Below are 17,622 nucleotides of genomic sequence, written 5' to 3' on the forward strand. Positions count from 1 at the left end.
TATCTATTCACGATGGAAAAAGATCCAGATTATTGTTTAATAACAAACTATTTTTGGTACATGAGCTTCCATAAAAACAGAACTTGAAGTGTTGTTATTCTTATAATTCGTATTTCCTCAAGGAGGCGGTGGGGGGGGGGCGGTGAGGTGGGTAGTGGGACCTGCTAGGCAGTTACCATAAATGAGTACATTAAAAAAAAATCCCCCCAAATTTGAGAACTTTTTTTTTAAAAAGCCAAGAACAATTTTTTTTTAAATCTTCAAGTGTCGCCATTAATAGTTTAACAATATGCCCTGATTCTTATTTTCGTTAATCTGTTCCCTGTTTAACTGGGCCTTCCGAGCTTATGGCCTTTCAGCTGGCTGGCATCGCTATTCTAAAATATACCTGTGCCTCTGAGGTTCCCGCAGGTTAGTTTTTGCTGCTGAGGAAACTGCCATTACTCGTGCTGAATTTCAATGACTTCCTGCAGGCAAACACCTGGAGGCAATTACCTGTTCTTGTCTGCCAGCAGACACAAATATGCTTTGGGATAGGAAAACTATATGTCTGATTTTCTTAAAAAAAAAAAAAAATGAGTCCAGCTCCTTTGCGTAACGTTTTACTTGTGTCTGAATGAGATGCTGGGTTATCCAGCCTCAGAACTTACCCTCTGACCTAGTACGTGTTGAGCAACCCATTTCTTTAGCATAGAATTTCCGAATATGGGAGATTTCCTACTACCCTTCTCCTCCATCTAATGTCAGAACTCGTTTTTGCTCTTCCAGGATATGGGTCAGGGACAATGAGTGAAGAAGAAAAATGAGTAGCCTAGATATTATGAAGAAATGGCAAGACATTAACTTGAGATTCCTTACGAATAGACTCCCCAGTCTGTTACCAGAAGGGAGAATTCCAGGAAGGAGTCAGAGAACATGTGACACTGTATTCACTCTCTATGTATTTTCAGTTTATCTATCTATCTATCTATCTATCTATCTATTTATTTATTTTGAGAGCGCGTGTGAGTGTGTGTGTGTGTGTGTGCGCGCGCGCGCGCGCGCGCGCGCGCGCATGAGTGTAGGAGGGGCAGAAAGAAAGTCCCAAGCTGACAGCGCAGAGCCCCACGTGGGGCTCAAACTCATGAACGGTGAGATCATGACCTGAGCCGAAATCAAGAGTTGGATGCTTCACCAACTGAGCCACCCAGGCGCCCTTCACCCTTTATTTTAATATACACATGAACTTAGTAATATCTTATGTATCTAGAGATGATCTCCAACGATAATCTTGGTGACCACCACTACTTTAACTAAACCATGTAAGTTTTGCCCTTGAATATAAATGTAGATTTCAACTATAGGTGTTAGAAATACCTTCAAAATAGGTTTTAGAGTATTTGAATATATGTTTATGGTTTTGTAGACTGCTACAGTGAGAGTAGACGCTTAAATCATTATGTATGCAAATGGGTCTCCGTGTTTATTCAGTGTAACTTCTAAAGTTTCACTTCTTTCTGAGTTTTTTCTTATTCAGGCAAAACGAAAGATGATTAACGAACTCTGAACTTCCTTTTTTAGCATGACCAAATTTCAAGAAAAATTTCATTCCTTTTTCTCATTCTTCATTCTGTAATCTGTCATTTTTTACACTTAAAGTATTTATTATTATTATTATTATTATTATTATTATTATTCTTTGCTGTTTAGAGGCACAGCTTCCTACAGCCTTTACTCCTTATTTCATAGATATAGTTAATAACAGTTCAGGTCCAAAATACATTTTCTAAATTTTTACCGTACACATTACTAATGCATAGAGTTGCTGTTTTGTTTATCACAGGGCCTTCCTAGAGCTCCTGTGAAGATATATTGTTGGAAGGCAAACCATATTTTCCCATAGTCTTAGTGTTCTAATTAGCTATTGCATTCCCAAACAAGGACTTGACGTTAAATAAATCAAGAATGGGACCACCAATAGGCTGTATGACTGAAACTATGAGCACAACTCTCTTAAATGATTTAAAATACTGCAGTGTTTTTTTGTTCCAAGCCTGGCAGGATTTTAGAACCAGCAGAGATCTTAGAGATCATTGACTTTCACAGGTGAATTTCACAGGTGAAAACGTGGACACCAAGACTTCGGCATTCCCTGGTAATACAACTAGCTAGTTATCCACTGTCAGCTTGGTGTTCTCAAACTCCTTGTTGCCTCCTAAATAGAAGATCGGTTGATTCTGACATAAGGTTCCCTCTTCAGTGTCCGGGCTGATGTCCCAATTCTGAGATAGACTCCATTTTCTTCCCACCTCTCACTGGAGTCACTTGTGATGCAAATTCTGTTTTCCCTTAGAGATCAGATGACGCTCCTTGGATGAAGCATTGACTGATCCTGCTTGCGGATGGCATCCGTCACTTGTGAGGGTGTATTACCAAGATTAAAATACTTGCCTCACTCCCTCCTAGTCGACTTATTTCCTGAGGAAAGATCCTATATCTGAGTTATTTTGGTTATTTTTACATCCAACTCTTGATTTGGGCTCAGGTCACGACCTCACGGTTTGCGGATCTGAGCCCCACGTTGGGCTCTGTGCTGACAGTGAGGAGACTGCTTGGGATTCTCTCCCTCTCTCTCTGCCCCTCCCCTGCTTGCTCTCTCTCTCTCTCTCTCAAAATAAATAAATAGACATTTTTTAAAAAGGTGAAAAAAAGAAAAAAAAAAAAAGCTACTTTTCTCGTGGGATGTCCCCCAGGCCACCTCCTGTCCAAATGAGAACCCAACACTGGCCATTTCTCTTGCTGTTGGCTTGAACAATTCTTTAAACTTCTGTGGTCTCATTTGATCTCTCAGATCACTGACAAGGTATAGCCTCTGCTGGTTCCTTGGTCCAGTTTTATCTCCATACGTACCTTCCTGGGACTTCACGCTATGGGTATTTACAGAGGGCTGGGGGCTTTCTCTGATCGTAGCACAGTGGCCACAACAGTGTAAAAACAGCCCACTGGCTCTTGGACTTTCTCCTGATTACCACTGTGTTATTGCTAGTTCACACCAAGCCCACCAAGGCTTATTGAGCAGGTAGTACCATGCGGCTTTAGCCAGTTGGTGAAACTCTCCATCCATATGACTATCTTCTCACCTCACCGATTGCTAGACCTTTTCGGCCACCCAAGAAAAACATGAGAAAATCTAAACTTTTTCTTTCTCCTTTCTTCTGAGTCTAAAACTTTTTGATAGGGACTTATGTCGGTTAACTTTTGATGCATAACAAACTACCCTAAAATGTAATAGCTTAACATAATTATTTAGCCCACAATTACACAGGTTGTCAGTTGGGTGGGCTTATGTATGCAGTTCTTCTGGTCTTGGCTGGGTTCACTTGCATGTATGGTCAGCTATGGGATTGGCTGGGAGCCGGGTGATCTAGGATGGCCTCTGCGGGGACGCCTCATCTCCTCACATGGCCTGTATCCTCCAGCAGGCTAGCTGGGTCTTCATTTGGTGGTTCCTCCAAATTCGAGGGAAAGAAAAAATGTGCAAGAATTCATGAGCCGTTGGCTTGGAACTGGGACACGACTGCTTGTCAAAGCAAGTCAAAAGGCCAACCTAAATTGAGGAGTAAGAAAATAGACCTCAAATCTCGACAGGAGAAATTGCAAAGTCGTATGGAAAAAGGATGCACATTCAATGACAGAAATAATTGTTTCCAATTTTTATAATTTATCAAATTATACATCTTATAGGTAACTTACAGTTTACCAGAGCAACTCACAAGGCTTCCAACAAAACTTGTCTAGATCACCAATATCGGAAAAATATATTCCTCCATAGGGAAGAGCTAATAAGGAAGAGTAAAAATCCAAACATAGGAAAAAACTTGGAAGTTCAGAAAAGGGGATGAATTTGAGATAATAAAGTAAATCCCTCTTTCTCACCAACTTCTTTATTTACAGCAAGAAACAAAAGGCCGTTTTTTAAAAATCTCTGGCCTGCATTCTCAGTGTGATCTGAGAATATATCATATCTATTCCAATAAGAGCAGGTAATCATAAAAAGGGAAGTGTCTGAGAATAGGGCAAATTGAATTAAAGTGTTCTAATGTTCTTGCATTGTCCTGAAAGAGAAGACAAGTTATAAGTTAGTATTAGAATTTGATAAGTCAAGAATGCCTGAGCTAATCTCTAGGTTAATTGCTAAAAGAATAATCAAGAAGTGTATTATTTCCAAACTAATAGAGGAAAAGTCAAAGAATAAGAATAATCAACCCAAAGGAAGTATAAAAAAAATGGAGGGTAGAAACCTAAAGTAGATGGGCAGCTAAGAAAGCACTCAATAAGGCAGTGGATTTGAAAGAACCTACTAGTAATTAGATCAAGTAAGACAGACCAAATAATCCAATTAAAAGATAAAGATAGGAGACTGAATAAAAATGGAACTCACAGCTGCTTAGATGAAATACATTTAAGCCATAAGGTTGAAAAAAAAGTTAATAGAGAAAGATACACCACATGAACTGTCAACCCAAACAGCTAGTGTCCCCAGAACAATATCGGTCAAATGAAATTTTAAGGCCACATCTAATCTCTTTACTGGACACGAGTGGCACACTTTAATGGTCACATTCCAACAAACAAGGAGGATCTAAAAAATTTAAATTTACATGTACCTGATACTGCCCCAAAATATGTAAAGCAAAATTGGCAGAACTAGAAGAAAAACAAACAAACCAACAGATCTCTTATCGTCCTCAGAGATTTTAACATGTCTCTCAATATCTGATAGAACTGGTTAAAAGCCAACAAGAATATAGAAAATTTGAGCAATACAACCGAAAAATTTCATCTGACGAACACATATGAAACACAGGATCCGACTGCAGTTGGCCCATTTATTTCGATTACATGTGGAACATCTGCAAAACTTGACAATCAGGTGGGCCATAAGGTAAGACTTGAGATATTTGGCTTGAAATTGTGCAATGAAAATTTTCTCTGACTCCGTTCCATTAAATGTAACCACCCCAAAAGATAAACAGAAAGTTTTCGCGTGTTTGGAAAACTAAAAAATTGAGAATGTGAAGCTACATGACACCTCGATCAACAGAGACATCGCACTGAGGATTATAAAATCAAAATAAAATACTATGTATCAAACTTGGGGGATGCAGTTAAAGCTATAATTAGAAAGATCTTGATGGCTTGAAATAAGTTAATTAGAAATAAGATGGGCTGAAATCAGTAAGCTAAACATCCCCTACAGAAGTTAGACTAATGGGGACGCCTGGGCGGCTCAGTCGGTTAAGCATCCGACCTCGGCATAGGTCATGATCTCACATCTGTGAGTTGGAGCCCTGAGTCAGGCCCTGTGCTGACAGCTAGGAGCCTGGAGCCTGCTTTGGATTCTGTGTCTCCCTTTCTCTCTGCTCCTCCCCTGCTTGCACTCTGTCTCTGTCTCTCTCTCTCTCCCCAGAATAAATAAACATTAAAAAAAAAAAAAAAAAAAAGAAGTTAGACTAATGAATAGTAAGCTAAACAAACAAACAATAATAATAATAATAATAAAAGGGGGGTGTAGTTGGGCAGTGATAAAGTCATAGAGGTCATGAAGAAGATTTTTTGGTACTTGTGCAAACACAAAGACAGGATCGACTTCTAACCTTCTTTTTTTCTCCAGTGAAGAGGACAGTCAGTGCCCACTTTAGGGTTGGAAGGTCTGCTACTTAAAAATCTTTCCTTGGGAAGACTGGGTGGCTCAGTCGGTTAAGTGTCCGACTTCAGCTCAGGTCATGATCTCACAGTTTGTGAGTTCGAGCCCCATGTCGGGCTCTGTGCTGACAGCTCAGAGCCTGGAGCCTGCTTCCCATTCTGTGTCTCCCTCTCTTTCTCTACCCCTCCCCCGCTCATGCTCTGTCTCTCTCTGTCTCTCGAAAATAAATAAACATTAAAAAAATTTTTTTTCTTAAAGAATCTTTCCTGGAGCAAGCCTGTTTTGCTTAACCTTCGGGGGAAGGACAAGAATCTACTTTTATGGAAGTAGATAAAATATGCCTAGGCTACCCCAAACTCTGTCGATTTCCCCTACTCTGCCCCTTTGTGAATGAATGACGAGGAAAGGTAAATCTTCCTTCCACAAACAGATTTGGGTTGGGACTTGTCACAAGGGTAAATAAAAGCCCTTGGATCCCACTCTGTCTTTTGTAACACTGGATCAGTCATCATTCCTCGCCTTCAGGATTTCATAATGGTTCCCTAATAGCCCAGACCCTAAAGGTTATGGCAGAAGTCCAAAGTTTCAAATTGCTAGATAGTGGCCTGCCTTCCCATGAGCCTCTCCAAATGGAGATAGACTGCAAAGGAGGACTCACAGCAAGCTGGCCTGATCTGGGGGGAGGGAGAGTGAGAGAGGGGGAAATACATAGCAAGCAGCCCATCCCTTGGTCCCATGTCCCTACAGGCTCCATGGTATTCCTTTGAAGGTGTCCTTGTCCCTTCCTGTCCTTACTTTCTCACTGTCACTCTTGAACCCCATTCCAAGACCCTTTCCCTGGAGTTTCCAGTATAATTGCTTTTAAAAAAATGCATTGTTTATCTCTAATGTCATTGGGCCTTTATTTTCAGGTATTTTTTTATATTGAATTTAACCTTTTGCTAAAAATAAAATTAGAGTGAAATAACAAAAGAAAACGCAGAGCAGATATTAATGATAGAATACAAACATGCTATAAAGAAAATCAGCAAAACTAAATATCCTTTGATTAGGAATAAAGGAGAGAGGGCAGATTTAACCAAGGTCAAGAGCAGAAGAAAAAAAAAAGGGTAAAATAGTTTAATCCTGAAACATGACAATGACCATGAGACCATTAAGAAAAGCATTACCCCAACCCTTTTGAAAATGTAGAGGAGGGGCGCCTGGGTGGCGCAGTCGGTTAAGCGTCCGACTTCAGCCAGGTCACGATCTCGCGGTCCGTGAGTTCGAGCCCCGCGTCAGGCTCTGGGCTGATGGCTCAGAGCCTGGAGCCTGTTTCCGATTCTGTGTCTCCCTCTCTCTCTGCCCCTCCCCCGTTCATGCTCTGTCTCTCTCTGTCCCAAAAATAAATAAACGTTGAAAAAAAAAATTAAAAAAAAAAAAAAAAGAAAATGTAGAGGAAATGGACAAATTCTTACAGAAAACAGGAAATATACACAAGGAGAAGTAAAACATCTGTGTAGTCCTTTTTCTATTAAAGAAATCAAACTCATAGTCAAAAGCCTTCCCACAAGGAAAACTCTCAAAAACTTAGAAACAAAATGACACTGGTTTTTACCAAACTTTTAGAATAGAGAAAGAAGGAATATTCATGATTTTATGGGACCAAAAGAACCTCAATTAAAAAAACAAATACCCCCTCCCCCCAGAAAAAGAGCAAAACATTACAGGCCAATCTTATGCATGTAGAAAAATACAAATTCATTTTTAAGGAAATTTCTTGTAAAACTGAAGTAAGTTACGTACTTTCCAAATGTTTAGCAGGGAAAAAAAATCACAAAGAAAAGTTGTTCAACAAAAAAATTCTAAGAAAAAAATCAGTAAATATCAGATGCAAAGCAGAAAGCATAGAAGAAGATGGCAGGAACAAGTGAATATTTATGAATGTCAAGATAAAAATGTGAATGGATTAACCTAATTTGTTAAAAAGAGAAAAAAAGCAAAGATTCTCACATTGGGTAAAAGCTAAAACGTAATCTTTTATTGTTTGCAAGATATCTGGAACACAGTGACTCATTAAAGGTGAAAATAAAGAAATGGGTCAGTATATTCTAGGCAAAGATCAATTTAAAGAATACTTGTTGTCAGGCACCTGAGTGGCTCAGTCAGTTAAACTTCGGACTTTGGCTCAGGTCATGATCTCATGGTTCAGAGTTTGCATTTGAGCCCCGCATCAGGCTCTCTGCTGTCAGCACAGAGCCCCCTTCAGATCATCTGTCCCTCTTTTCTCTTTGCTCCTCCCCCGCCCACAGTGTGTGTGTGTGTGTGTGTGTGTGTGTGTGTGTGTGTGTGTGTGTCTCTGTCTCTCAGAAATAAACATTAAAAAAAGGAAGAGTACTATTTTTCAATAAAAAGGCACAAAGTACGATAAATGCTACAGTATGGTTAAACTTAAAAACCATTGTGCTCAGTGAAAGAAGTCATACATATTGTAAGATTCCATTTATATGAAATGTCTAAAAAAAGAAAAAAGACAAATAATTAGAGACAGAAACTGCATTAGTTGTTGCTTAAAACTGGGGGTGGAAATAGGAATTCTTAGCATGAAGTTTCTTTTCAGTACAATGAAAATATTTTAAAGCCAAATGTTGGTGATGGCTAAAAAACTTGGTAAATACACTAAAATTCACTAAATCGTACACTTAGATGAATTTTATGATATGTAATTATGTCTCAATAAAACTGTTAAAAATATCAATTTAAGACAATAAGCATAGGATGAGATCCAAATAGATTATTTTATGCTGATACAATAAAACTTTCAAAGTCATAGCCCAGTGCTGAGCCCAAAGCGAGGCTCGATCTCATAACCGTGAGATCATGACCGTGAGATAATGACCTGAGTCAAAATCAAGTCAGGCATTTAACTGCCTGAACCCCCCAGGACAGCCAGTCATAAACTTTTAATTGTAAATAGTGTTGCATAGAATGTACGCATAAAAAATACCAGAAAAATTTGTCTTCAAAGCAAATTGTGGAATTAATATCTATAGCATATTCCCATGGAAAAAAACACTCAATATTCATTCGTACAGATTTGTTGAAAGAGAAACATGTGGAAGAACATAAGAATATACCCTGAACTTCTGACATTGAGTTCATACTTCAGGAGGAGACAACTGAAGGGGCCGAAGTAAAGACGTTTACGTTTTCTATTATCTCTTATGTACCTTTGACAATGAGCTTTATTACTGTTCTAATTAAAATAACATTTTCAGCTTGGTCTTTGAGTTGAGGCAAGCAATACCATCAAGCAGGCAATAATGCTGAGTATGAATATGAAGGATGTAATAATATAATTAGTAATGATTTAATAAATATAAATAAAACTTCGTTCCTTAGAAACAATATCCCTACTTTAATAGTCCTTGAAGAATGGCAGAGCATTTATATCAGTCATGGTGAAGCTGGTCCAAGCGGTCTGCTACGATCCAAGTGGTCTGCTAAGAAAGAAACATTGGGCTTGTTCAGTCAACACGCGAAGCTCTTTCTCCCAGGTTGGATGTTAGGCAAGGAAGGACTTCAGCTACTCCACCCTGATGGCACAAAATAGACCAAATAAATAATGAAATAAAAGTTACTTTTGTAATTAATTCACAGCATTTTTGAGCAGGTGTTTTTGGAGAGTTTGTATTTTTATTTCCCTTAGCAAAGCTGTTTTTGAGAATATTCGTGCCCTGTGTAGGCTGCATTGTGGATGTACCTACCACCTCCCAGGTCACTCTGTCCCTGATCACTGCTGGAGAGGCACGATCCACAGGTGGGTGAGACAATGAATTGGTACCATCACTTCTGTGATACTGGTCACCAATATTTTAGCCCATTCCCCCACTCTCCACTGACTCTGCAGAAAACAAACCTGGCCTGGTAGGCACAGGGAAGATGTCTGTACTGCTGCTCTTGTTTTGTTTTGTTTTGTTTTGTTTTGTTTTGTTTTGTTTTGTTTTTAACTAGTGACGATTCCAAGGAAATCAGGGGCTGTCTCGTCCTATTCTAAGAAGCAGAGGAGCCCATGCCATCGCTGATTATGTTTTCATGAGTTTCGTCCTTTGGGAATGCAAGTTTTCTTTGAGAAGGATCTCAATAAATTATACAGCAACTAATTTCCATTTTGGCCATGGAACTTTTTTTGTTAAGAATCGTGCCACTCCTAGACCTAGTGAGAAAGAACTACAGATTAAATCCCAGATTCAGAACCCATGACAACCTTTTCCCCAATCAATAACTGAGAACAGTTTTAAACTCTCCAAAGCGGAAGTGATGTAGGTAGACTTCGTGATGACAGTGCTAAATGTGTAACTGAGGGTTTACAATTGGAAAAAGAAAAAACCCAAACCTTTCTTCCACTAAACCCAACTACGTGAGAATATTAAACCACCTTTCTTTTTTTTAAAATTTTTCAAACGTTTATTTATTTTTGGGACAGAGAGAGACAGAGCATGAACGGGGGAGGGGCAGAGAGAGAGGGAGACACAGAATCGGAAACAGGCTCCAGGCTCCGAGCCATCCGCCCAGAGCCCGACGCGGGGCTCGAACTCACGGACCGCGAGATCGTGACCTGGCTGAAGTCGGACGCTCAACCGACTGCGCCACCCAGGCGCCCCTAAACCACCTTTCTAAGTGGCATTTCAGTAAAAGAAAGAAAGAAAGAAGGAAAGAATGAAATCAAATATGCACTTACAGATTTAAACATTATTAATTTATTTAGACATTGACCATAATGAAACATTTATCATCAGGACAATGGAAGCTATACTCTGAGAAGAAAAAGTCGTCTTTAATGCTTCCCACTCCAGCCTTATTAAGATATCATTGACCAACAAGCATTCTATAATTCTTTTTTTTTTTTTTTTATAAATTTTTTTTTTTCAACATTTATTTATTTTTGGGACAGAGAGAGACAGAGCATGAACGCGCGAGGGGCAGAGAGAGAGGGAGACACAGAATCGGAAACAGGCTCCAGGCTCTGAGCCATCAGCCCAGAGCCCGACGCGGGGCTCGAACTCAAGGACCGCGAGATCGTGACCTGGCTGAAGTCGGACGCCCAACCGACTGCGCCACCCAGGCGCCCCGCATTCTATAATTCTTAAGGTCTATATTCTATAATAGTTAAGGTCTACAATGTGCTGACTTGATATACATATACAGTGTGAAATGATTACTCAATCAAACTAATTAATACATCCATCACCGTATGTACATATCGTGCGTGTGTGCGTGTGTGTGTGTGTGTGTGTGCGGCAAGGACACTTATGATCTGCTCTCTTAGGATTTCAAGTATGGAGTACAGGATTATTAACTATAGTCACCATACTAAACATTAGATCCCCAGAATTTATTCATTTTATAACTGAAATCTTAACTGCTTTTTAAATCACTAAACCACAAAGACTATAACAACAAACACATAAATATTTAACTCTAGAAGCTAATAGCACAACAAAATCAACCCAGGAAAACGAACAGAAATAATTATTAAATGTAAAAGTGTAATAATAATAGGGCAGAAGAACAAAAAACTGACCAATACAACAGATTATTTCTTTTTTTTTTTTTAATTTTTTTTTTCAACGTTTATTTATTTTTGGGACAGAGAGAGACAGAGCATGAACGGGGGAGGGGCAGAGAGAGAGGGAGACACAGAATCGGAAACAGGCTCCAGGCTCCGAGCCATCAGCCCAGAGCCCGACGCGGGGCTCGAACTCACGGACCCCGAGATCGTGACCTGGCTGAAGTCGGACGCTTAACCGACTGCGCCACCCAGGCGCCCCGACAACAGATTATTTCTTAAATAGTCCAACCAAATGGATAAGTATCTGACAAGATCAACTGAGAAAAATATGAACAGAAGTACAAATACCTAAAATTAGTAACAATAAAGAACGTTCTACTTCTGAAATCAAGATTGGCCTGTTTGTGAACTAAAAAAAAAAAAAAAAAAAAAATGATGCTAGATGGGGGATGGGTATTAAGGAGGGCACTTGCGATGAGAACTGGGTGTTGTATGTAAGTGATGAATCACTAAATTCTACTGAAAACAATATTGCACTGTAGGTTAAGTAAGTAAAATTTAAGTAGGTAGATAGATAGATAACTATTTAACCACAGATGAAAAGAGAATGCTCTGCTCTGTGAGTTTAAAGCGATGTGGATGCATCCAAAGAAATGCATCTAGAGTGGTCGGCAAATAAAATAATGGAAAACCTACTTTTATGTTTTTTATCTAAAGTTTTGAGAGTAAACTTTCCTAACACCGAAGCTTGTAGTTTACAGCAGCCCCTCACTTAATCTGATGTCAGACCTGGGTCCCCCCCCCCCCCGGCAGGTTAGAGGAGGTCACCGTGTTACCATGCTGAGGTGTGGACACGGATGGCTTTTCTTTGCTTTCAGTGCGTGGGCACATATTTGGTTAGCATATTCTTAGCTAAATTGTAGTCAGACTAAATTATTTAAAATAATACAATCTTGGGGCGCCTGGGTGGCGCAGTCGGTTAAGCGTCGGACTTCAGCCAGGTCACGATCTCGCAGTCCGTGAGTTCGAGCCCCGCGTCAGGCTTTGGGCTGATGGCTCAGAGCCTGGAGCCTGTTTCCGATTCTGTGTCTCCCTCTCTCTCTGCCCCTTCCCCGTTCATGCTCTGTCTCTCTCTGTCCCAAAAATAAATAAACGTTGAAAAAAAAATTTTTTTTAAATTAAAAAAAATAAAAATAAAAATAAAATAATACAATCTTGGGGCGCCTGGGTGGCTCAGTCGGTTGAGCATCCGACTTCAGCTCAGGTCATGATCTCACAGTCTGTGAGTTCGAGCCCCGCGTCGGGCTCTGTGCTGACAGCTCAGAGCCTGGAGCTTGTTTCAGATTCTGTGTCTCCCCCTCTCTGCCCCTTCCCTGCCATGCTCTGTCTCTGTCTCTCAAATATGAATAAACGTTAAAGAAATTTAAAAAAAAAATAAAATAATACAATCTTTACAATTCTTGGAAATGTGCTGAGGAGTTCTTAGGAATGTATTTTGTTTTCCACAGAGAATCCCCCCAGTTGCCTTTTGGCAAAGTATTTAAAAGAACCTTTTTCTTTTTTTAAACCAAGAGTCTTCACTCTGGGCTAAGCAGAGGCTTTTTAAAGGGGATACAATGTGACTAGTTTAAAGGACACAATATACAGAGGACAACTTTGTTATATTCTCTACCCTGGTGTAATGTAGGTTTCTCTTTTCTTGTCTCCCCTTTCAAAATAGCCTTGTCCCACTTTACAAAAGACAGTTGAATTGGTCAGGATGGTCTGGGAAACTTCAGAATCTCAGTGGCTTAGAAACAGATGTCTGTTTCTCACTGATGCTGTACCTTCAACCAGGGAAGGTCTGGGTCTTTGTATCGCGTTGTCCTCGCTCTGGGACCCAGGTAGCCAATGGACGAAGGGTTGCTAACCATTATGACCAAAAGAAAAGAGACTTCAGGAAGGTCTTGTAGTGGAACTGAACGCTCCTGTTTGCAAAGGACATACATCATTTTCCTTTATGATGCAGTGGCCAAAACTAGTCTATTGGTCTGAGTCTACCATGAGCATGGAAAGTAGAAAGCCTGGACAAATCCAGGGAACAGCATTACGACTACCCTGAAAGATTTACCCCCCTGGCAGTGCATGGCCCCTAGTCACGAGGCGCTTCCAGGACATCAAACAAAGGGACTTCTGGAAATATTGTCTTCCGGGAAGTCTCCTTTTATGATGAGTCTACAAATCAATAAGTCTACAGGATTTCTAGTCTTTTCCTCTCTCATACATACTTCTTTAAAAAAAAAAAAGTACAGCCAATGTATCAGAAACAAGATTCTTTTGCACTTGGGAGATTGTTTTGAAATCTGACCTTTCAGGGAGAAGAGAGTGATGGATATTGGCTTCTAAAGTCTCCCTTCTCACTTCTAACAAAGATACTCAGAAAGTGCATTGCTCTCTGAGAGGGAAGATTAGAGCGGGGAAAGCAAAGGGGATATTGGTTAAGCCCTATTGTTGCTAACATGACTCTTTTTGCTTTCATTTGTGTAAATAACGTAAACAATTTTCTCCAGCTTTTCTCAACCCTCATCCCTAGGACTCGCTAGCTAGAAAGTAATGCATATATGCAAAGAACAAGTGTGCATTGGCAACACTCTTTGCTTTAGAAGTAACTGGGGTCCTTGGGGCACCTGGGTGGCTCAGTCGGTTAAGTGTCCAACTTCGGCTCAGGTCATGATCTCGTGGTTCGTGGGTTCGAGCCCCGCATCAGGCTCTGTGCTGACAGCTCAGAGCCTGGAGCCTGTTTCCGATTCTGTGTCTCCCTCTCTCTCTGCCCCTCCCCCGTTCATGCTGTCTCTCCCTATCTCAAAAATAAATAAACGTTAAAAAAAAATTAAAAAAAAAAAAAAGAAGTAACTGGGGTCCAAATTTTTTCTGTGACACTAATTTTTTTTTTCATTTTGGGTTGGGTATCTATTACTCAATTATTGGTTGGGGCTTGTTATGTCAAGTCATATCTTAAAAATCATTATTTCGTCTTCCAGATTTTTTTTACTTCATTAAAATTTCAAAGTCCTAAGATAGCTCCTAAAAGAATGGATTTTTTAGCAGTATATAAAACCTTGTTCCATAAGATGTGGAAATGCTTGTTTATAACGTGAACAAAATTAACGAAGCTGTTTTTGGATCTTTACACATGATTTTTCGTTAATGATTCTAGAAGCCAAATGTCGATGGCCAAACACATTCATATACGCTCCATTTAATAGACACCATGATTTTACTGTATTTCTCCTTTCATAACAACATCATTTTAGCTATATACCACGCTGTATCGTTAGAAATTAAGATATTAAAAAGTGTATAGACTTATTTTTATTTTTAACTCATAAAGTAGATACATTTTTCATATTGAATCTACACAATTTTAATCTTAATCACATTTAGTAAACTATATTCCAAAAGACAATCCATAATTTACTCTGCAGTGTTTTTTAAAAATAACATTGAAGCAAATAATAATATTTTTATTTGAATGGAAAAATGCAGTGAGTATTGTTCTGATGCAAAATAAATCTAAATCTGATTTACTTGGTAGATCTGAAAACAAGGAATAGCTTTGCTAAGGAAGTTTCATAGCAGACTTCTCCACAAGTTAAATGCCCTCAATCTATAGTTCTAGAGTTATTCATAAAACACACCTTTAAAGGCTGTGATATGGTAAAGATAAATTATACAATTTAAAAATACAATACAATTAAATATATAAATAATACAATTATAAAAATTTTGTATTGAAAAAGGTTCTGAAATGAAAAAGAATTTTTCTCGGGGCACCTGGGTGGCTCAGTCAGTTAAGCATCTGACTTTGGCTCAGGTCATGATCTCACAGGTCATGGGTTCAAGCCCTGCATTGGGATCTGTGCTAACAGCTCAGAGCCTGGAGCCTGCTTCGGATTCTGTGTCTCCGTCTCTCTCTGTCCATTCCCCACTCATGCTCTGTCTTTGTCTCTCAAAAATAAATAAATGTTAAAAAAAATTTTTAATAAGAAAAGAAAAAGATTCTTTCTCAACTCCTCATTCAAAAATAAACTCTTATTTAAAGTATAACACACTTACAGAAAAAGTGCACAGATCATGAGTGTGCATTTTAATGAATTATCACCAGTTAAACCCACCTGTCTATTTTTTTACCACCCGGATGAAAAATAGAGCATTACCAGCGTCTCAGAAGCCTCCCTATGCCTTTCTTAACCTATTAACCCTTTTCAAATTGTTTTGAACCTGATGCTACTAAGCAAAAACCGAATCCTAAACAAAAACAAACAACAAAAGAATAGGCATGGTAGATTACATCGGTCAGGAAGTATTCACTCCTCTACTTGATATATCATCCATGACAAGACTATTCATCCCACCGCAATGAAACTGGGCTTGGTCATTGGACTATCTTTGGCCAATGGAATGTGGGCAGAGGGGCAGTGTTCTAACTCCGAGCTTAGGCTTTAAGATGTGCACATATCGTGTTCACTGACACGAGAAGACATGCCCACTGTGCCTTCATTCTGGACCCCCGAAGGCGACACATGGAATGGACCAGAATTGCCCCAGGTGACCTACATACTTGCCAGGGACAGAAATAACCACTTTTTGTTATATGCCACTGAGATTTCGTTGGTTACACAGCAAAGGCTGACTCACATAATAATCATTTGGTAGATCTCAATAAAGCCCAAGTGAATGAACTCTAATGACCGGGTAACACATCCATTCGTTGCTTTCAACAAAATGGAAGACTGAATTAGAATTGTCAAAAGATAGACTATTAAAAGTAATTTCATCAGTGGGTAGCTTTTTGGCATATGATCCAGAAGTGGTTAAACAAATTGAACAGCCTTGCTAAAATAAAACTTCCATTCCTATCTATTTATATGAACAAGGTTTCACAGGGCTTATATCTAGAAACATGAAACATATAAATAGAATTGTGAGCCCTGTCTCTTTCAAGGCATAAGCCATATTTATCTTTAATATGCGAAAATAACCCAAGTTTATTCATGTAATTAAGAACTTTTTTCCCAATCATTAAAAAAAATTGTTTAATGATTATTTATGGAAATTTGTAATATAGTTAAGTTGTTTTGACCAATTATATACTACTAACAATTGTAGTGATAGCTTTACCCAAGAGGCAATTAACAGCCTTATGTTCATTCACAGGTAATTATAAAATTAAACATTCAATTTATGTGCATATTTTTATTATAGAAAATAATGGTGATAAACATAGATTTCAAAAATAAACATATATTAAAACAAATCCTCTGGGGGAGGAAATAGTGGAAGCAGGAGACAAATATAGATCCAAAGAGAAAAGGGATGAAGTACAATTTCCCGCTGTTAAATAAAATCTGATTCATATATTTTAAAAAATGGATAGCAGTAGGGATCAAATTGTTACGGCATTGGGTTGCCACTGGGTATAATGGGATTTGTTTCATTTTTAAAATGTCAGTAGTTACCAAATTCCATAATCATATCTTTGCAAATCTATACGCTTTTGATGAAAATGAGGAGCTCAAAACTAATGCGGTACCTGAGATTTCCTGTCTACCGAGAGGGTACCTCAAAATTTGGGAACAACCAGTTTAAGCTATTGAGTTACGCACGTTTCCTTTATAAAGATGAGTATTCTAATTCTTGACGATTTCTGTGAAGGTAACTGTCAGTCAGTTGTATCCACTCAGAAGACACTGTATTAACACAATCTACCATTTAAAAGGAAAGATGAAGGGCACCTGGGTGGCTCAGTCCGTTGAGCGTCTGACTTGGGTTCAGGGCATGATCTTGCATTTGTGGGTTCGAGCCCTGCATCAGGCTCTGTGCTGACAGCTCAGAGCATGGAGCCTGCTTCAGATTCTGTGTCTTCCTCTCTCTCTGGCCCTCCCCTGCTTATGCCCTATCCCTCGCTGTCTCTCAAAAAATAAAATAAAACGTTTAAAAAAAAAAAGTAAAGATGATATTTTTACAAGAACTAGAAAGTGACTGCTTTTTACAGAAACTTCTACAATGGAGATAGTATTTTGAGGATCAGTTTGGAAAACATTTCTGTCATTATATGATTTTGTTGCTGAAAACGGTTGCGTCACTTAAAAACTCATATCTGCACACTCTGAAAACCTAGATGCAAAATGACCTCATCTACTTTTAAAATATTAAAAATATGCAGTCTCCATGGTTTTTAAAATTCATTTGTTAAAAATACAAAAACTTGGGGCTCCTGAGTGGCTCCAGTGGTTAAGCGTCAGACTCTTGATTTTGGCTCAGGTCATGATCTTGAGGTTTGTGAGATCGAGCTCTGTGCTGACAGCATGGAGCCTGCTTGGGATTCTTTCTCTCCCAGCGCTCC

The sequence above is a fragment of the Puma concolor genome, chromosome B2 (assembly GCF_028749965.1).
Source record: "Puma concolor isolate L17-30 chromosome B2, mPumCon1.1.hap2, whole genome shotgun sequence".
In the NCBI taxonomy this organism is placed as follows: domain Eukaryota; kingdom Metazoa; phylum Chordata; class Mammalia; order Carnivora; family Felidae; genus Puma; species Puma concolor.